General features: G+C 43.9%; 1 long non-coding RNA gene across 2 annotated transcripts; it reads right to left on the reverse strand.

Moving 5' to 3' along the window:
- Nucleotides 1-1,139: 1,139 nt before the first annotated feature.
- On the reverse strand, nt 1,140-19,565 carry LOC118092258 (uncharacterized). 2 transcript variants are annotated; one of them, XR_004693491.2, is made up of 4 exons: nt 19,028-19,565; nt 17,465-17,616; nt 4,209-4,416; nt 1,140-1,846 (listed from the first exon to the last, which is right to left on the reverse strand). It is a non-coding gene; the product is annotated as an uncharacterized LOC118092258 (long non-coding RNA). The 2 variants fall into 2 exon arrangements; XR_009558383.1 differs by having other exon boundaries at nt 1,140-1,849.
- Between the last annotated feature and the right edge of the window lie 3,037 nt (nt 19,566-22,602).

Below are 22,602 nucleotides of genomic sequence, written 5' to 3' on the forward strand. Positions count from 1 at the left end.
CCTGATCTCATATCATGTGGCCCCGGTGGTACAAAACAGCAATTGATTGGACAGACTTGCTTCTGTTTCTTTCCCTTTTCTCCCCAACCACAGCAAACAAAACTGTTGGAAAGCATGGACGCATCCATATCAGGCAACAAATAATACAACAAATAAAAACTCCTCTGCATCCAGCCAGTCTATGACACAAGCACACCTTTAGCAGCTTAAAATGCAGCAAGATAGCTTTCTCCACCACCACAGGGCATTTCAAGTTGTATTTTTACATTGCTGTACACATCACTTCCTTCATTTGTTTACCCACACATCACCTGAGTTGTTTCCTCGCACCTGCAACATGCCACCCCTGAGCTCCTGTACAATGAGGGCTTCACACCTGCGATGTCATCTGCACATGCACAACGGACATCTGAAAAGTACGTGGCTCTGAGATTCACAATGGAGCTTATGAATTCAGACCAGATGGAGGCTGGTTTGAGGGGAAAGAAATCAAACAGCAGAATTCCTGCAGAATCTATAGGATACATATGGATTTTGGCTAATGTCAAAGGTGCTTGGCTTGAAGCACCAGCAGTGGGAGCACAATGGAGCCACAGCAAATGGGAATTTGCACACAGCTGTTTCGGGAGGGTTTCCTTCCATATGTTCTCGGATACCGGATAACAAAGCCAACCAAATCACCGATCTCTCCAGCTTTTGCTCTTCTGAATGGGTTCATCCTGCTCTTCAGGAATAATAAAATGTTTTCCTGGTTCTGAATGTGAGCTGGCCTGCCTACGAAAACAAAACAAAACAAAACAAAATCTGATGCTGATGTCCCAAAAACATCTGCCTTGATTTCTGCTTCCTCTGAATTAGTCTGCCTATAAATCAGAATGAAACAATAACTGGAAGCGGGGGGGAAAGAGGGGGGGAGAAATAAGGTCACATCTGTGAAAAGTATCAAAAATGAAAGGAGTTAGAGAAGCTTCCATTTTCTTTATTGAGGCTAACATTCCGTTCTCCACTGTTTGACAATTTATTTCTCCTTGTTGGAAAGAAAAGCAGATTTCCATATGTCTATACTCCAGAGCCAGAAGCCATTCCCTTTTCTAAATCAGAATAATAATAATAAAATGAAAAGTGGTTTTGGTGGTAATTCCAATCCAAGCCTCTTATGGTGTCAAAGCCAAGTGACAAACAAAACGATTGAAAGCAAAACAAAACTCAAGCCGAGCTGATTGTGTTTAACGAAAACCAAGTTGCGATCAATCTTTTGTGCTTTCGTCTCCTCTTAATATTTTGCTACATTCGCACATTTTTCTTCTTCATCATCCGTTTCCAGGGCTCTGTTGCATAGCCATGTGTTTGCTACAGAATTGCAGGCTCATGTACAGAAGTTGCTATCCTGTAAAAATTAAAAATTGGGGTTTTTTAAACTTAACAAGCACTGTGTTAGAAAGGCTGGGTGAGTCTGGAAAACCTCTCTGGATTTTCTCCCTCCCTCCATTCGCCTCTGACTCTCTCATGGAGTTATTTGCAGACCTGAGTTATGTTGGTAGAATAAATCAGGCAACTCAAAGATAAGAATGTAGGCTTCATGGATTGCATTATTTTTTTTCATAACTGAATGTTTTTTATTTGCTCTGTTCGATGGAGGCAAAGAATATGAGCAAGGCTGTCTGCATTGACCCAGACATCTAAAGCAGCCCCAGGATGAGTTCACAAAGGTTCAGCTACAATTCAGGCATCGGCAGCTTGGGTGGCGAGTCCAATGTGGATCCAGGCTTGGAACTTTGGGGCCACAAATGCAAACTTCTAAACTGGTTTGAACTCAGTAGCAGTCAGTTCAGCAGATAATCGTTTCCTGCTTAAAAAGGAAAAGAAACAAATTGTTTTTATTTTGAAAAGAACTGAGTAAATGTTTGACAGGATGGAAATGCTAGGCTCCTGTTTGTTTGTTTGTTTGTTTGTTTGTTTGTTTGTTTGTTTTTTCACAGATCCTGGGCGGGGGGTTGGCACCAAAATGTCAGTGGGCTCTGGAGGGCAAGATCTTGGGAGAATTAGGCAGGGATATGCACAGTTTGATTTTTCGAAGCTGCTTGTGAAATATCACATTTCGAATGTTGTGCTCTGGGCAGGCTGCAGGGATGCCTTTTTTTTGCCTCGTAAAGGGCAAGAAGAGTCCAGAGTCCACCCTTGAAGGTAGCCTTTTTGTTACATAAGTATTCTGGCACTTCAGGAGGACAGTAGGAGAATGATCTGTGTGGCGGTTAAAATAAAAGGTCAGAAATAGCACACACGGCTATCACTAATGGTTTCAGAAGTCACCAGTACAAAGATGTGTCACTGTATCCACTCATACTTCAGTTTCTCTTCAGATGCCTAAATGAGGTATGAAATGTCCTTACACATCACATTTATAGACAATTCCACTGTATGTCTAAAAGCAGTATATGAGAGTATGCCTTATATGTTTTTTTTAAGGTTCCTAGCAATACTTTGCTGCCCAACTGAATAAACATATTCTTCATATGGCTAAACCCGTACACTTAAAACAATTATTATCCCATTAGGTAGCAGGAATGTTGTGTCATGGGCAGGCTGGGTCTTCCTGTTATATACCTGCTGGGATTGACAAGGCATCTGACCCTCATCTGAATCTCATAGCTCTCCTGACGAGTGCTTTGGTCTGCCCACCAGATACCAGGCACTCTATTATTCGAATCAGGCCCCAGTGTTTTTGTTATAATCCCCTTCTCAATGAAGTAATCAATTTTAATCTAGAATTTAAATTCTCAAAACTTTCTTATTTGTTCATTCAAGCAAATGAATGAACTACTGCTCTCACTTCATTATAAACAGCATTTCTACCTGCAACACACTTGAGCAAACCTGCTCCTCTTCCTTTCACAGATATTTTGTTGCCATTTGCAACTGTAGCTGCCTCTGATTAGTTATCCTTTAACTCTCTGGGGAAATAATTAGCATCACACGTCATGTGCATGGAAGTTGCCAAACCAATTAACCAACTAGAAGGATTACTGTTAATAACACCAGTTTTCCTATAGCCCTGAGTCTCATAGTTGCTAGGCCTGAGTTGCCCTGCCCTTGCATGAAGTCTTGGGTTTACAATTTTGGGAGAGGGGAGACTGGGGCACTGGGGAGCGGGCAGGTTGGCGGGCCCGCCTAGATTTAGAGGCCCAAGTTATCCTGCCCTCGCATGAAGTCTTGGGTTTGCAATTTTGGGAGAGGAGAGACTGCCCGCTGGGGAGCAGGCAGGTTGGCGAGGCCCCCTAGATTTAGAGGTCCTAGGCTTCAGCCTACTTAGCCTATACATAAATCCGGCACTGACGATACTGAGCTAGATGAACCAATGGCATGACTCAGCATGAGGCAGTTTCCTATGTCCCTTTCCATATAAATCTAAAGCACAGCTTTCCAAACTGTGTGTCATGGCACGTTAGTGTGTCAGCTGCAGTGTGTAGGTGTGTCACACAAACACTCTCCAAGCTCCTCCCAGGGCTGGAAAAAGTTAGTTTAGCCTCCAATTTGCTAGTAAAACTGAAGTACTGTGTCACAAAATGAAAAGTTTGGAAAGCTCTGGTCTAAAGGATAGTGTTATGGTCAGCATGGCCCTGAGTGGTGCTTGAATTGCAAGGAATTCAGGGGATGCCATAGTTACTGTACTTAGAAGGGACCATGATTTGACTAAAAGTGGGTGTGGCTTGTGGGTTCCATTAAGAAGCCTGTTCCCCTGATCATGTGATGCTTGGCATGCGGCAAGTCATCTGAGCAGAGGGTTCTCCCATTCATTCTACTCCTTCCTCAGGGCGCAGGGCGCCAGCCCGCCAGGGGGGCACCGCGCAGCTGTGCCCGCCAGCCTGCCCGTCGGCAGCAGCGCCTGCAGCAGAAGCGCTGCGCCCACTTGCCTGCTGCGCTGGGAAATGGGGCAGGGGGGGCGCCGGAGGGATCCGTCGCACCATGGCGCCAGAGGTGCTTAAGACGGCCCTGTCCTTCCTTATTCAATGGCTCCACTGAATGAACATTCCTTATTCAATGGCTTCCTTCCTTATTCAATGGCTCCACTGAATGGACATGTAACTGGTGCCCCCCAACCAACACCCTGAAGCCAGCCCACATATACACAAAGCAGGTATACAACAGGATGCCCAAACTGTAAGAGAAGTGACAAAAGTTCTCATTAGAAAAGAAGCTACAGCTCTTACATGCATGATGAACCAATAGTATCACCAGCCACTGAAGGGTTACGGTTGCGGTGTCGTCGCTGTATCATCCCCAAGCCGTCATTCATCAGCTCCTTCTCATGCCGCAGCCTTTCCAGTGGGGATTGCTCTGGTGGCATAGAAGGATGGAGTGCAAGATTTTTCAGCCTTTAAGCTTCAGCTCTTTGGTGTGCCTGATCCTATCCAGGTCCTGCAAGAGGAATGGATGGATTAGTAACAAGAATGATTGAGGGCCAGGAAACCTTCCATATCGCAAGCAGACATCGGCAGCTGAAAAACCTGGACCCACAAGAAACATATTTTCAGGTCTGTATCAGGTAGCAGATGTCTGCTGAGAGAGAGATAACCTCTGGAACAAAGTCACGGTAAATAAGATAGCAGGATGGTTATCACTGTCCTGTCTAGGAATTTCAGTTCCTTCAAGCAATGTTAGATTGGAACTGAAAACCTCTTAATTGAAAAGAAGTGAATGCATTTAATTTTAGTAGGCTTCCCCCTCCCCTTCTTTGTTTTAGTGGATATATTTCCATATGTTGTTAAATCAGAGAAATCTTGATCTTTTTCCTGCTCAGCTGACCCACGTCAAGGAAAACAGCCAAGCAAACACGTGAGCCTCTGAGAGGTTAACAAACTCAAAGTAAATTGTAGATCAACTGGCATGTTCTAGATCTCCTGGCATTCACATCTCCTGAATGTCATTCATATACCTTCATTTCATCAAGGAGGAAAACTAACTAATGGATGATTTGGCTGACGTTACTTTTAAAAATACATTTTACAACACATTGAGGAAAAGGAGCTTCCTCCATTCTGCCAGTCCAACCTGTAGAAAAACAGGGCCAGGTTGAAAATGGAGAGGGTGGCGTTTCCAAATCAGCTTCTGAATTCTCTTCAGGGGTTTTCAAGTCTTGGAAGGAGCCATAGGAACATCGGAAGCTGCTTATACTGAGTCAGATCATTGGTGCATCTCGATCAGTATTGTTTATGTTGACAGGCAGCACCTCTAAAGGATTTCAAACAGGACTGTCTCCCAACCCTACTTGGAGATGCCAGGGCTTGAACCTGGGTCCTTCTGCTTGCAAGGCTTTACCATTGAGGGTGGGAGGAAACTGAAGGTGAGCGGCCTCACCAGTAATGGAGGAAGCACACCTGGATTGAGCATGTTGAGTTGTGGGAAGGGAACGGTGGGCAGTTTTATCAGATTTCTGCTCCACACACAATGAACAGGGTTTCTTATGTCTGGCAGAAAGACTAAGAAAGGGAGCTCAATCTGGTTTCCTGAGTCAAGGAGCAGCTGGCTTAAGTTCCAAGGAGTTGGAGCCAGAAGAAGTGTGACTGCGATAGCCCTATTACAACAGCAGGTGCTGAAAAGATCAAGCAGACGAAAGTTCTTTCACCTTGATCAGATTCTCACCTGAATAGCTGTGTTTTAACTTGCCACCTAGAGGCGGGCAAAGAGGGGGGTCAACCAGGTCTGCCAAAGCAATGAATTTGACAAGCAGTGTGCCACTACTAAGGGTCCTATCCTGCATCAGGATGAGGAGATGGTTGCTCAGACACACGTCTCTCTCACACCCCTCTCTATTCATTTAGGCAAAGAAGAGGTATTAACGGAGATCAAGGATACATTCCAGGCAGTCAGAAATAAGGTGTGAAGAAAGACTGGTGAGAGATATGGATTGGGAGTGGGTGGCATGGCCGGGGGGGGGGGGTGGAGGGCTGCATTGGGCCCCTGGCCTCGAGGTTCCCCACACCCCATCTGACTTAACCTGGAACTCGTTGGTCTCAATGAAGGATGTCCTTCCTTTTCTCGCTGTCAGTTGCTGTTCTAATGCAATCCAGAAGACGCAACGCATGGCCTGGTCGAACTTCTTCAAAGGTCAGCTCTTTCTCTCTCTGGCTCAGCCTGGCCAGGTTTTCACTGGAGAAACATTCTGTCTAAATGCTCTGTGAAATTTCAGTCTCAGTAATAAAAATGTACAGTGCTTCTTCCCCCCCCCTTTCTTTTTCTCTTCTTTGGCTCGCTTCCCTGATCACAGTGCTCCTTCCACACCTCCAGGACTAATCCGTTAAAATTTGAGGCAGCAGAAAAGCTGGAAAGAAATTGGTTTTTCCATTAGGTTCTTGCTTGGCTGAGTTCCAAAGAGAACAGCGAAGTACCTGTTTAGCAGGACCATATTTGGGAGGAATCTATGAGCGACACCTGACATGAGTCTTGTTCAAAAATAGACCCATTAACGTCAACGGACTTAAATCCATTCATTTCAATGGTGCTACTGTGATTATGACTGATATTGGAGCTCATCACCCCCATGACCTTTGCCCCCACCTTCCCATACTTGTTCCAGAGACATCCCATTTTTCCCTCATGAGAAGACAGCGATCACAATGGCTCCTGCAATCTCATGTTATTTGGGGCTGCACTTTTTCGAGCACAACACCCCAAAATGCATGTTTTGGTGTGCTGTGTCCAAAAAAAAGTGCTGGGGTGGGAGCATATTACATGGGTCACATGAGTCATGCAGGAGTGTGGACCCGAAAGATGGTATCCCAGATTTGGGCCATTTTGTGTTAACAGGTATGCCTTCCCTCTCAGCTCACGGAAGTTATTTGTATAAATCCTTTCAGAAGGAAACAAAGGTAAGAAACCCCCAAATGCATAGGGGCTGGGGATCTCTCTTTCTCTCCCTGCATATGTGATGCTGGCTTAGACATGCAGCAATATTTTTTTTAATGAAAACATGTTTCTTTTTGACAGTAGAGACGTTACAGGGCCTTGCCTGGCTACAGGAAAAAAGATCTATGCGCTGTGCCATGCCGTATTGATACAGACATAAACACAGACCTGTCTCACGAAACCAGGACCAAAGCTGCTTCTGCCTTCTACAAGGCCACAATTGGTCCTCTAGAGCCTGTTCTCTGGGCTTCAATAAATAACAAAAATAACGCCTTATTATTTATTATCATTTTTTTTACAGTATTCTTTATCGCGTTCTGCACACTTATTAATCCACCTCCTCTGCCTTTAAGGGCACAGTCAACCCCAAAACAAAGATTTCTTAATTGCTAGTACAACCCATATTTGCCGGAATGGGGATGGGGGTTTTCCCCATTATTTTTAGCAATGCATAAAGAAATTCTAAAGTTTTAACAGATCACACACACACACATTTTCTCCTTGTGTTATTCTCTTGTTGGTCTTTCCTTCATTTAACAGATTAGCAATATTTTCATAGAAGGCGGGAGGAGGGAGGGAGAAAATAATAAATTACAGAATTTGGCAGCAGAAGGTAGCAATGGTGGCAAAGCACAGCTGGAGTGTTTGAAATGTGGCAGTTTTCTTCTGGGCCATCATTTCGCCTGTCCGCTGGGAATGCACAGCTAAATGTAGCCCCGGCTAATGCAATGATCAATCCATGTAAATCTCAAATGCAGAATTGGGGATCCGTCTTTCTGCAGGCAAATCAGAGTCTATCCCCACCCCCACCCCCATCCTGGTTGGATTTCTTCACATAATCAGAAGCTCATCTCAGCCGCTCAAATGCTATTATACAGCCCTGTATTTTGGGTCTTCACATTTTTCATTTTGATTCAAGCACACGCCATGCGCTAGCTCTCATTTGGCAGAATAATGCACCACCTGCTTGGGTTTTTTTTTCCATTCCTAATTAAGCATTTAAATTGTTTGTCAACTAAATTGAATTTCTTTTCCTTTATGCTTCTCCCTCTCCTCTCATCCCTGGCTACCCTTTTACAAACATTTTTCCTTTTTTTGCAAGAAAGTGGGGGGGGGGTAGGCAGAAGAGGTTCCCTTGGATGTGACAACCTTTCATGTTTGGTATTAATTTTGGACACAAAGTCATTAACTGACCTGTATCGTAGCAACCCGTTGCACATGTCACTTGGGGAGTCTCGAAGAGGAAAAGAGGTAAAATTGTACAGGACAGGCCAAACCCCCATTTTCTTCAAATAAAATCATATGTATTTGTTCTCTAACTCAACTGGTCAGGACCAATAAGCCTTTGAAGTTATGGGTTTTTTATAAGGGTGTGTGTGTGTTGACAACATTGGACATAGTGAACCATTTGGACAGCTCACCCACTCCCTTCCAATGTAGCTATGAGAAGTTGGAAGCTTCCATTTCTGTTTCAGATTAACCACAGTTTAGTGTGTTGTCTGTACCCTAACCTGTGAATAGCCATAACCATGGTTTGTTGAAATAAGCCATGGTTTGATGTTGGCTAGTCGCAAACAAACTACAGTTAAGGATAACCCTATATTGATTGTTTGGATGGCACGACACAAGTCCCTATTAATCAAAAACAGAAGTGAAAGCTACCCAACTCCTTCTCACAACTGCGTTGGAAGAGGAGGAATAAGCAGGTGTGTAAGCCTGAGGGGAGGTTAGGCTATTCCCATCACAATAAACCAAGAACCAAGATCTCCACATAATCATTTTCTAGAATGAATTGACATTTGTTTCTTGTTTGTTGCATACTGCCCTCATCATCCATTTCTACTTTACAGATGTCACATTTTGCAATCAATCAAAGCACAGCTCTCTTTTTTTACAAGGGAAAATGCAATAGCTACTTCTAGGGCTGCATTGTGGAATGTGCAAGAATAATGGGCACTCACTGACTTTTTTGGATGGTATAATTGGTGGCATAATTTCCACCTTTGATGAAGAAGAGGAGAAGAGTATTTGGCAGAAAGAGAGGCCATGAGAGTTTTGTTTTCATGGATAAAGAGGAGGTCTTTAAACACGTTTAGGCTGGATACACATGTTTTACCTTTCACACTAGAGTGGTATGCCCCTCCCTTTGTGCAAGAGATTGCAAAAGCGGAATCATTTTGTAAGTGATCCAGTCTGATTCCTCCTTCCTGGATGAACATAAGGCTCAAGACACAGTTATCCTTTGGTTTTTGCAAATGTTTTTTTAAAAAGTACCAAAATGGATACAAAAATTTTGGTTAAAAACCATCCAATGATTCATGCATATATTGAAAAAGACAGTTCAAAAATTAAGGCAAAATTTTCATGCAAATGATGTGGGAGTGGGACAGAATGGGTATATAGATCGAAACATGGGAAATAGTCAGGGAACATAACTACAGTTGTACCTTGGAAGTCGCACGGAATCCATTCCAGAAGTCCGTTCGACTTCCAAAATGTTCGGAAACCAAACCGTGGCTTCTGATTGGCTGCAGGAAGCTCCTGCAGCCAATCAGAAGCTGCGGAAGCCCTGCCAGACGTTCCAGTTCCAAAGAACGTTCACAAACCTGAACACTCACTTCTGGGTTTGCAGCGTTCGGGAGCCAAAACGACTGAGTTCCAAAGCATTCGGGACCCAAGGTACGACTGTACTCAGACATGTCCATCTTGAACAACCTTGCAGGAATGAACTCTTCCACAGAATCTTGCATAAGGGAACATCCCAAGCAGGCTATTTTTCTTCTGCTATTAGTTATTTGGATCCGGGTTCCCCTATGTGGCGTGGAGCCATGATCCACCCTGGTTCCTTATTTCATGGCACATGCAGTCAAAAATGAAGCATTTGCACATGGTATCCCTTTATTTATTTAGACATTATTACACACACACACACACACACACACACACACACAAACACCATTATGCACAACGTCTTACAGCAATTAAAACCACACCCTCACAATAAATCAGCATCAAAATGAGATAAAAGAGGCAAGCATAACACCTTTTTAAAGAAACGTTGTCTTCAGATAAACATGATCTGACCAGCAAGGTTTATAACTGTCAGAATTAAAAAGGCCTTTATTAAGTGGCCAAAAATGGCGAGAAAGAGGTCTGCCTAAGTTTAATGGGGCATATTGTTCCAATTTGGGGGCAGCCACAGAAAAGACCCTACCTTGTCTGCACCATAGGTGGGACACAGAGAAGGGCATCTCCACCAACCTTAGGCAGTAGGCAAGCTGATACAAGTGAATGGTACTTTGGCAGATTTATATAATAGTGCTTCTATTTATTCAAGCAAAATGTAAATTGAGAAGTCTTCCAAAGAAGGAAATGCACTGGGGTATATGAAACAACGGATAAAGCATTGAGGTTTTTTCCTTTAAAACTCAGTAGGTACCATAAACATGTTATATCTTTCATGTTGGTAAATAAGTCTTTCCCACTATGTACTGGTATCTAATTTCTTTTTTTTTCCACCCAGAGAGTATTGCTGGATTCAAAATAAAAAGCTTGCCTGAGGTTATAACTTAAAATTTGAATAATCAAAGAAGTTATTAAGATTGTATAACCAAATGTCTACTTTTTCCAGTGGCATTTCTCTGGAAGTACTTGAAAAGCTATGTAAAACAGTTTCAATTTTCTTGAAAGAGGGTTAGAAGTAAATCTTGGATGTGCCAGAGCTAAAACACTGAAGTGGAATATATTCAAATACCTTTCAAGTCTAATGCATAAACTCTGGTTATTCCATCAAAGTCTCTTTGAATCAGCCCTCAGAGCTTAGGCATGTTAAAAAGCCATCGCTGGTGTGGAACATTTGGGGTTTATGCATGTAATCTAACAACGGACTCAACGATTGCCGTCTTCCTTGATATATCTGACAATGTGGAAAGCAGTCTGCCATCGGGCTTGCTTGACTATTTTCTAAATGTTAAGTATATTTGCCATATTGCGCCCCCTCCCAGCACCCCCCCCCAAAAAAAACTTGGTTGAAAAGTTAATGGAATGTGGAAAAGAAAATCGCTGCCGCCACAAGTAAAAATAGAAGCATCGCCCCCACAATGGAACAGCCCCAGGGAGATGATCCAAAACAGTTTTGCAAGCCATCAAACTGTGGATTATGCAAACCTTTTCACAAGAGGGGGGTGTGAAATCATGTGCATAAAATAAGCACTAAGTCTGACTGCAGCCACAGGAATCAATCCTCTAGTTGTCCATCAGTCGTTGCTGTTTGGGTACCATATTTTCATCTCTCTGTGGCATTTTCATGGGTGAAAAGCTGGGTACCCCAAAAAAGAAAACAGCATGCAGAGTTAAAGGGCGCCAAACACCACACACACATTCTTTAATTGGTCGCCTGCAAAAATGTGTGTGTATGTATGGAGGGAAGTATTGAGTGACTTGCAGAGTGGGTGGTTGATTTTTAAGGATTTCCTTGGGGTGGACTCACCTTTAAATATGTGGCTGGAGAATTTTTCTTTCTTTCTTTCTTTCTTTCTTTCTTTCTTTTACAAACCACTTCAAACAGTGGCTTGACTGCCCTCAGCTTCCCAGCTGTATTTCGTGAACAAAATGCCCCGTGTGAACAATACTATATCGGGGGCATAGCTGCCAAGTTTTCCCTTTTCTCGCGAGGAAGCCTATTCAGCTTAAGGGAAAATCCCTTTAAAAAAGGGATAACTTGGCAGCTATGATCGGGGGGAAATGCTGTATCAAAATCAAGGCTTCTATTGGCTTGTTAGCTTTGAAAAAAATTTAAAAAATAAACAAGGAAGAGAAACCATATTGGCTTGAAAGTTAAGATCCTCCCCAACAAATAAACAAACAAAGATAACAAAACCCAACAAATCAAGATCAACAGGAACGGTTTCAGGGGAGAGCAAGGACTTAACAATCAGCAAAATGGCAAAGGGGGAGCGACAACTCTCCCCCATTGCTGCAGCCCTGACCAGATTCAGAAGACCTGAGCATGGACCTCGTAGGTCTCATCTGACTTGCCTTTCACATGAAGATTAGTAGTGGGGGGCAGGGGTACAAGAAGTGCTTTAGGTAAAGGTAAAGGGACCCCTGACCATTAGGTCCAGCCCAGTATAAGGCATGTTTACTCACTCAGGAGGGATGGACAAATGTGTCCATTTCAGTTTCTCTTAGCTTCTAGCATTTCCAATCTAAAGTTCCGTTCTCTACCTTTCCTTATCTCTCTCTCTCTCTCTCTCTCTCTCTCTCTGTGTGTGTGTATGTGTGTTTAAAAAAATTAAAAGGCCTCATGAAATTTCACCAGCATTTTAGTGTGAATTTCTACTCAACTATAGAGTTTTGTATGCAATTACCCGAATAAAATGCATTTTTGTATTATATTTACTAATACCATATATGCAACTTTAGGTACACATTGCCCCACTATGTGCAATTTTCAAATATTACACACTTGGCTGGAAAGGTGTGCTGCAAAATTCAGAGAAGTCTAATTTCACTTCCATCCCTACTCAGAAGTGGGAAGTCTCAGCTACTTGTCAGCTTTAAAATAGCATAAGGTCAGGTCACAGAATCAGAGTTGGAAGAGACCCTGGGGATCATCTAGTCCAGGCGCCCCCAAACTCGGCCCTCCAGATGTTTTGGGACTACAACTCCCATCATCCCTAGCTAACAGGACCAGTGGTCAGGAATGAAGGGAACTGTAGTCCCAAAACATCTGGCGAGATCAGGGTTTCCCAACCTTAGGTCTCCAGCTCTTTTTGGACTACAATTCCCATCATCCCTGGCCACTGGTCCCACTAGCTAGGGATGATGGGAGTTGTAGTCCAAAAACAGCTGGAGACCTGAGGTTGGGAAACCCTGATCTCTACTCCAAGCCCCTGCAATGCAGGAATGCGCAGCTGTTCCTTTTTAATTTGACATGCAACCTTGGCAATACCAGCACCATGCTCTAGCCAACTGATCTAGTGGACTCTTAGATTATGCGCAGAACTTGAAAGTACAACAAAAGTACACAGCTTTCTGCAGGGTTCCTTTAATTTGACGTTTCCCACATAACTGGTTTGCCACCGACAGAGCAAGTTAAATTCAGGAGAAGCTCTGGTGAAGATAGGCTTTATGGAAATCTTATTCCCTCTAATTCTGGTATTCAAGCTATGGAGGCCATTGCCAAACAGCAGCACCCAAGGGTGACACAAGGGTAAGGTGTCAGCAGGTTTGTGGGGGAGCCAAGATTTACAGAGGTGCAAAAAAATATTTTTGGGGTGGGGCTGAAACTGAAAGAGGGAGAAACTCCCCAAACAGCCCAAAGAGGTCTGAGCATGGAAATATTGAGGGTGGGAAAATGGGGGCAAACTTCAGCAATAAACAGGAACGCTGAATTTTGTTGCTGCTCAAACCTGCGTTTTCAAATGTTTAGATTGTTCTCTCATATATTGTCTAAATTCACTTCAGTGAATTTTATAATGCTAATTTTTGGAATCTCTTTACAATTATTAAGGTAAAGCATGAAAGAGGGTAAATAGGTTGATATACGGTAGAAATGCTAAGTTGTAAGTGATTATTTATGAAAGCCAAATAATTGGGGGGGGGGAGCCGAGGCTCAGTTTGAGCAAGACTATAGGTGATGTTATGATTTTAACAGATTGTGATAATGGTAAAAATAATGTAAACTCAATAAAAATTGTTGTTGTTGTTTAGTCGTTTAGTCGTGCCCGACTCTTCGTGACCCCATGGACCATAGCACGCCAGGCACTCCTGTCTTGCACTGCCTCCCGCAGTTTGGTCAAACTCATGTTCGTAGCTTCGAGAACACTGTCCAGCCATCTTGTCCTCTGTCGTCCCCTTCTCCTAGTGCCCTCAATCTTTCCCAACATCAGGGTCTTTTCCAAGGATTCTTCTCTTCTCATGAGGTGGCCAAAGTATTGGAGCCTCAGCTTCACGATCTGTCCTTCCAGGGAGCACTCAGGGCTGATTTCCTTAAGAATAATAAAAATTATTATTTTTAAAAAAAGAATTTTGTTGCTGCTGGTTCCCTCTTTCTCGTCTTCTTTTTCCTCTCCCTTTCTCTTTCATTTGCCCTCTTGTTTCTTGTGGGCTTTCTTAAATAACAATTTTTTAAGCCACAAGCAGCCCCGTTCACCGCCCGCACCTCTGTGTAATTGCCTTTTCCTTCACTCCGAAGATGTTTTCACTTCTTGGCATGAATAGCGATGGAGAATATACAGTGGAAAGCTGGTAAGCCCCGATGCCCATCCCCAGAGAAGTCAGACGAGAGAATGCTGATGTGTTTGAGCTGACTGGGTCAGAACAGGCAGGCCTTAATAGCGTCAGGCATTCCAGAGCCGTGTGTCACGAGCCTGTCAAACCTACCTCACTAACACCAATTAACTGCAAGATAGACTTTGATCCAAACCTTAAGATCACCTTACTTGTCTAGATGAAAGCATGTGTCAGCTTTGAAAGAAAGCGCCAGATGTCTTTAGGAAAATAACTCCTGGTTTTCAGTGAATTCTGAAGCATGGAACAAAGGGGCATCTCTACAGAAGACTGGATCACTAACGATGCAATCCTATGCAAGTTTATACTTTACTTACTTCCCACTGAATACACTCAGACTTAGGGCCCCTCCAGATGGATGGGTTTTTCCAGAGGTAAAATGTCCTCCATTCTGGTTTAATGGGGCATCAGTGGTGGAATTATATTCATTCATCATTCAGGTTCTGTGATGCTTCCCTAAGCGTTACTGCATTCTTGCTGTCTGGAGGCACCCTCTGTGCTATAGCACGACAAAAACAGGGCAACAAACACACCTCAAACTTCTGCTCAATTAAAAGTTGTGGGATTCCAGTAGTAAACTATGGGGCAGGCATGCCCAACCTGCGGCCCTCCAGATGTTTTGGCCTACAACTCCCATGATCCCTAGCTAACAGGACCAGTGGTCAGGGATGATGGGAATTGTAGTCCAAAACATCTGGAGGGCCACAGGTTGGGCATGCCTGCTATGGGGCATTCAACAACTGAAAATGAAGCAGTATGTCTGTCCTGAAATTTTTGCAGAGCCAAACCTTATTGAAAGTAGATCACATGTTGTTGTTGTTTGTTGTTTAGTCGTTTAGTCGTGTCCGACTCTTCGTGACCCCATGGACCATAGCACGCCAGGCACTCCTGTCTTGCACTGCCTCCCGCAGTTTGGTCAAACTCATGTTCGTAGCTTCGAGAACACTGTCCAACCATCTTGTCCTCTGTCGTCCCCTTCTCCTTGTGCCCTCCATCTTTCCCAGCATCAAGGTCTTTTCCAAGGATTCTTCTCTTCTCATGAGGTGGCCAAAGTATCACATATAACTGTTCAATTCAATCAGTGCTTCCCCCCCCCCAGGGGGGATTTTAAAGGTATGCAGTACCGACAAAGCCACTTCCGCATTCAACGGAGGTGGGGTTCTGGGCTTCCCGACTGCACCATCGCATAGGGGCTGCGAGCTCAGCCCCTGCGCGATGGAACGTTCCCGCCTGCGTCATCCCCGGGCCAACCAATAAGGTCGGCCGGGGGCGGGGCTCGGCAGTTTAAAGCTCCCTGCAGGCGGGAACTCGGCCCCTTTCTCTCCCTGTTCGCCGGAGCGAACAATTCTCCTGCCCACCCACCCTTTAGGCTAGGCAGACGCTGCTATGGACTTCAGTTGGTTGCCTGGTTAGTCAGGGGCCGGGTAGGACTTTCCCCACTTGGGCTAGCCGAGATGGGTTTTTCGCCTACCTCATAGAAATTCGTCACAACTTTGGTTTGGCGGTTAGGCGTTGGAAATTTGCATAACAATAGGATGAAGGAGGGGCAGGTGACGTCATCAACTGCCCAAGATTGGAGAGGTAATCCGTTAAAGGATTCCGGGGGCGGGGCTTGGTCCAGAGCCTGGAGACGCCAGGGCCGTAAGGCACGCCCCTACGGTGGCCACAGGAAGAGTTCCGGTAGATGTACATCACTGGGCTCCTTACTGGTGGTTAACTTCTCACGGACTTCAGCACACGGGTTGGAGTCGGATATAGTCTGGTAGATTCCAACGCCCCTAAGCCAATACCACTCATCATCCGTAATCAATAAAGTTGTGGCCTTAACCACCCAATTATAATTTAATTCTTGTGTCTCGTGTCTTTATTTCATGGGAAGGAGGGACATTGCCACACAACTTTTCAAATGTTGAAAGTGTGGTACTTTACTGTAACAACTTCATGGTGAGTACTGACTCATTTTTTTCCTAAAAAGAAAGCACTGAATGCCATCATAAACACAAATCGTCATGGATGCACAATAAAACAGACGTATGGAAGGGCCCTTACAGACGTATGGAAGGTACCTTGCAGGTAAACCCATAAGATAAAGCTGCAAGTGAAGGAGGGAGTAACAAACTCAGAGGAATCCTTTCGCAATGTACACTGGTTCTTAATACAAAAGTTGAATTACTCTTGCTAAGCTGTTGTACAATGGAAAAGCCAGCAATGTTTAATTTTGTTTTCGCTATCACTGATACACAGCATACGATCTCTGAAGAACACAACTAGGAATAATAATTCCGCTATTGCTGTAGAACATTGTAAATGTTACAATGGTTATCAACAGCAAGCTGGTTTAATAGCATTCCATAAAATGTTATATAAATCCTAGAATTCAAGTACATTCAGTGCATTAGCGGAGCACAAACAAGCTCTAAAACTGTGTTCATTGCACTATAATTTTCAGACACTGCAAATGAGATGATAGTTTACAGGCAAATTGCTTATTGCCAAGAAGTACGTGGGACAAACATGGCCAGCTTGGGCCCCAATCACTGTATTGTTGACTGTATACTGTGTACTGTATACTGTATACTGTATACTGATACTAGTGAATGCATTGCTGATAATGATGTCAATTATGGCAATGAGGATAAGGAGCATTGCTGTATCCTAATCTACATAAAAGCACCTGATCTGCTCTGATGTCACAAATGATGTGCGAGTTTGCCCAGGCTATATTAGAGTCGGGAGTGGGGTGGCAATTTCAAGTCTTTGGCTGCACTTCTGAGCACCAGTATGGGCTGGAGGTACACACCTTACGTTCCAAATGATAAAAATTAATGCCTGCATGTTATGGGCTTCAAAAAAAGAATCTTGCTTGTACAAATTGGCTGGTTAGTTTTGGAGTCTTTCAACGGAAACAGGAAGGTCACACTTGCCACTTACAAGAGTTGTACAAGAGAGATGGTAATCCACATTTAGATATCTTTCATTTTCATCACTATAAGCTAGACTCTACATTATTATTATTATTATTATTGTTATTGTTATTGTTATTGTTATTGTTATTTATTGCACATCAGCCAGCGTTCCTTGACATTTAGGGCCCTTCCAGACCATCACGATTTTCATGTGGAATTCAATCACATACACATACAAACAGCTTGCACAATTGAGATCCAAAATCTTTGTGCAAATAAATCAGGATGAATGTTCAAAATAAACAGGTCATCTGGAAACAGCCATAGTTCCCCCCCCCAACTATTTTTTAATGCAAACCAACCCTGGGTAGATTCAGGTTGAGTAGAGGATCCAGTGGGGGGGGATGTGTCATTTAACATTTTTCTTTCCATTCCCCAGTTGTTTTTCCATTGGGGAGGAGAGATATGGTGACCATGTACCATGCCCAAACCTGAAGATTCCCACGGCTGCTTTCTGTAGGAAAAAGTTGTAAAAACAAAACAAAAAACAATAACAGAACATGTCATGTGTAGCTTGGTCCTAAATCTGAGCGCATTGAACGTGAACATTTTGATTAGGAATTCTTAAAAGGATAACTTTGTCTTTTTCTAAAGAGATTGAAATGTTTGTCAAAACAGTTTGTGCCTTTCAAATTAAGAAAGGTCAGCCAAAACAATAAATGAACAAATTTAGGTAGGAAGCAAACCAAACCAATCTAATCACATTCTCTCATCTGCCAAAGTAGATAAATAGGTTCAGCCATCTTTCTCCCAGGGGGATTCATGTACATGTATTTTTCCCCCAAAAAAACAAAGTACAAAGCAATACTGCATTTCAAATTAAAAAGTATAGCTAATTAAAGGGCTATTTTTTCTATCTTTCCGGTATTACAGGATAGCCCTATCAAAATGCAAGACGCAGTATTGTAAAGAGGAGCAAAGTGCAACCAGAAAAGTGGGTTCAGTTATAAGAGCATAACATTAGGATTCTTACAAGTCAATTAAAATTAATAATTAACTGTAGCTAGTGTAATAGAAATTGCATGAGCAAGTGTAATCTTTTTCACATCAGGAAAATGTTGAGAATAACAGCTCAATTAAACCAGCTCTTTAAAATTGTAGTGATATAAGCACAGAATAAAATTAAGCAGAAGCTGAAAATGGCAAAGGTTGAATGCAGACAAGTCTGTATTTTTTAATGTTGAAAATCTTTTTGGAACACTATCTGTATATGAATGATCAAAAATTCAGCTCTGGTATTTAGGAACCAGATAGATTAAGTGGAGTTTTCTATATTTCCTCTCCCAAACAAAGCCATATTTTGTATTTGAGCTTAGATTTATTTCACACAAGGCCCATTTTGCAATAGTTTTCAGTCATACATAATTTGTAGGCAAGTTAGCAAACACTAGGTAGTAACCGAACCTCCATTTCCCAGAAAAAAAACAAACCTCAGTCTCTGTGTGATGCTCCAGAGCTTGAAAAAAAATTCTTAAGCAAACATCTCATGCCCCCATGTGGTTGAATTGCAAGTCTGCTGAAAACTAAAAACAGCGCAGCAAAGGAGCAAGCACACAAATGAAGATTTTGTCGTTTCTGATGTTGTTAAAAAAACGGAAAACTTAGAAATTTACAAAATGGTGCTTACATAAGACAGCAATGTGCAGCTCACCACTTAGTGGTTTTGAAGGAATGTCTAAGAAGGTGCCTGCGATATTAGCATGAGCACATTACACACTCCAGCCACAAACGCAGGCTTGTATCAGACCGGCACAAAAATAAGCAACTCTGCCCCCCACAAAACTGGGAAGTGTCTTAACATATTTCTAAAAACATGGTTTCCCATATTTATGAGGTTGGGGGACCCTGTGAGAACGGATGCTCACCGCTTTACTGGTGGTGGACCCTCAGTTGTGGACCCTTGCTCTCCACCTCCTTCCTGACAGCTGGACTCTCATGGCCGCTGGCCAATGGGGAATTCCCCTCAGGTGCTGCAGCCATGGGGAGGCGTGACTTCCTGGCCGGTGTGCCAGGTTCAAACGGGCCAATCAGGGCCCAGGTTGTGGGGGAGTTCCTTGCTGGCCGGCCAGGCATTGGTTCACAGCTATGACCGGCTGGACAGCAACACATAAAAGGACACTGTGAGAATAGGATGCTGAGGTGGATGAACTTTTGGTCTGATTCATATGTTCTTAAGAACTAATCTCAGTCGCTTGCTGAAATCAGAAGAGGTGTTGATGTCTGGGTTGATTCCAAAATGGATATGTAAAGAAGCCACAGTCTAAAAATGGCTGGTCAGTGCGAGGGAGGAGGAACAAACAGTAGCCCACTGCTGAAGATCGTTAGAGGAAAAGGATCTTCAGTGGTAGGTTTCTCTCTGCCCACCATGAGCCTTTGGGGAGCAGACTAGGTACAAGATGGGCAGCACTGGATTTAGGGCCGTGTGGGCGGCTGATCCTATTTTCAGAGTATCTTCTTAAAGCATATGATCTAAAATATTTGCAATAGTTGTTTTGCTACTATTTAGTCCAGAGGTGGCCAATTGGGTGCCCGCCAGATGTTTCGAACTACAACTCCCATCATTCACAGCCAGCACACCAAATGGCCAGGAATGATGGGAGCTGGAGTCCATATCAGTGGCTTCCCTGCAATCGGTTGGAGGTGTTTGCACACACAGCTGAAACTCTCTGTAGCCCTTACTCTCACTGCATAGTTCAAAGTCCCTGAACCTAAATCTCACCAGTATAAAGAATATAAGTTGGAAAACCTGATAGGAAAAGGGAACGGTGGAGCCTTTTTTTCCTGAGTTCCCCGGCATTATGAGTAATAAATGCAAAAATAGTGTGAGATTTGTGACTAATGTTTCAACATGAAGCCAGCAAGCTGTGAACCACTAAATTCAATGAAAGTGATTAGACACTATAGACAGAGTTCCCTGCCAGCAAAATAAACAGTTAAGTGGCAGATGGTCGTCGACAGTCCCACTGGAATTGATGGTCCCTTTGCCCTAACAAAGCAGCTGTTTATGTGACAGAGTGTATGTGCACATGTAAAGTAAAATGTCACATATATATCCTCTCCCCGCAAAAATCCAATGACAGCAATGGTCATGAGCACTTTCCTAATGTCATGGATTTTTAAAAACCGAAGAGTCACCTGGGATAGCAAAGGGCACATCGTGTAGCATTTGCTGATGTATGTGTGTTGTAAGTAAGTTGGCCTTTCTCATGTTTCAATCATCTCTGCCAGAGAAGAGCAAATGCATGTGGCTTCTCTGCCATCCCTGTGGGCAGTTCATCCAATTGCCATCCAGGTGCATACAAATTCTGCAGGGCCATTGTGGCCGATGTCCTGATTCGTTTAGGAAATCAACCACACAATCCCACATGATTTACATGGATGTAGGAGGCAATCGGACTATCCACCCCCAGGTAAAGGTAAAGGACCCCTGGACAGCTAAGTCCAGTCAAAGTCAACTACTGTATGGGGTTGTGACGCTCATCTCGTTTCAGGCCGAGGGAGCTGGCGTTTGTCCACAGACAGCTTTCTGGGTCATGTGGCCAGCATGACTAAACCGCTTCTGGCACAACCGAACACCGTGATGGAAGTCAGAGTGCACGGAAATGCTGTTTACCTTTCCTCCACAGTGGTACCTATTTATCTACTTGCTCTGGTGTGCTTTTGAACTGCTAGGTTGGCAGGAGCTGGGACAGAGCAACGGGACCACAGTGCCACCTGCGTCCCTTTCCATCCCCAGGACAGAGGTGAAGGATAGGGAACTGTACTCAGCAGCGAGAAAGTTGCTATGTGCACTCATATCCCTCTGCACATGAGGCTACCTTCGGGGAAGGAGCATTAATGGAAACAGCCGATGGAAACACATAGAGGGACAGATAGATGGGTTTATAGATGCCCCAACAATTTTATGGTACTAGTGGTTATAAAGTATAAGGTGTGGGTATCTGATCTATGGCCTGTCCCGGCTATGTGGAGACTCTTTGTCCATTTTGTCCAGTATTGGACTGGGAGTGTCTCTTCAAGATCTGAGTCAGTGGTTTTTTTTCCCATTGCCGGCAACCTGAGCATGTTCACGTAGCCTTCACTGAGGGGCCTGAGCTCAGCATCACATCCAAGAGGTCCCAGCTAAAATCTCTGACAACTCCAGTTAATCTCAGGTAATGTCAAGTGTGGAGAGTCCTCTCCTCCCCCTCAGTTACTCTATAGAAGAGAATAATGAGCAGTTAATATTTTATAGTCATTTTTATTCAGTCATCTGAATAAAAATTCAGATGCAAATCCACATGTCCAAATCCAAATGCAAGCAAAAATCCACATGTCTCCACAAGGCGAGCAGTTGGCTACTATCAGCCCTCCCCTTTACATTCCCAGCAACATCCTGGGTGCCAATGGGAAGCCCCTCCTCCCTGCATTCTCTGTTCTCTAATACAGACGGACCTCCTAGTTCTTGGGGAGGGAGGGTCCCCCACGTTCTCCAATGACGTCTCTGCTAGCTGCTTCCTCCCTTCTCTCTCTCCTTCCACTATCTCCTAACTAGGCAAATCCTGTGGAAACGGCTCAGTGTCTGTGTCTCTCTCTGCTCCTGAAACCTCTGGAGATAAGGCGGGTGAATCTTTCCCCCCTCCTCCTCTTCAAAGAGGAGCTGATCTGCCTGATAATGCATTCCCCAATCCTCTGATCCAGACCATTCCCTGACAGCTAATGGAGCCAGGAAAGAGCCTTTGCCTTGCACTTCAGGGCATTCTTCCCACTTGCAATGGACTGCATGAGGCTCAAAACATATGACTATGAGGCAACTTGTAATGCGCATGATATTTATACTGTATGTGGCCCAAGTAACGGAAAAATGGGGGATGTGTAGAAAGCATGCTGCACAAGTGTCCAATTTTAAGCAAGATATCTCATATGTAAGGAAGCCGCCCTGGCTTCTGATCCCAATCATGGATGTCCCATTTTGGCTCCTGTGTTCTGGCCACACCAGGACATGGAACCAAAAGGCGCACCAGCTTACCTTGTCCTCGTGCATCACCTACTCTTATTCCTCTGTCCACTGTGGCTTTTTAGCTGACATACTGTCAGGGGCCATGCTGAGGGAGCCGTGCTGAGGAATAATAGTGGGAGCCACCCCTCCCCCTGCTCCTGCTCCTGAATATTCCCAGGAGCAGGAAGACAGTATAGATTTGGAACAGTGGTTTGCAGAGAGGCATCGTTCAGAAGACAGAAGCTGGGAAATACTGGATGGGGAACAGCTAGGAGAAGAAAAACTGGAAGAGAGCGGGTTAACAGATTCACAGTTGTTGGACAGCATTCCTCTGATCTCCCCAAAGTCATGAAGAGCTCAGAAAGTCTCGGAACAGAAAGCACAGAGGGTACAAGCTCACTTTACAAGAAGTAGGAGTGATGTAAATAAATAGGGGCGGAGGTGTGTGTGCTCCTTAATTGG

Source organism: Zootoca vivipara, chromosome 12, assembly GCF_963506605.1.
Source record: "Zootoca vivipara chromosome 12, rZooViv1.1, whole genome shotgun sequence".
Classification (NCBI taxonomy): domain Eukaryota; kingdom Metazoa; phylum Chordata; class Lepidosauria; order Squamata; family Lacertidae; genus Zootoca; species Zootoca vivipara.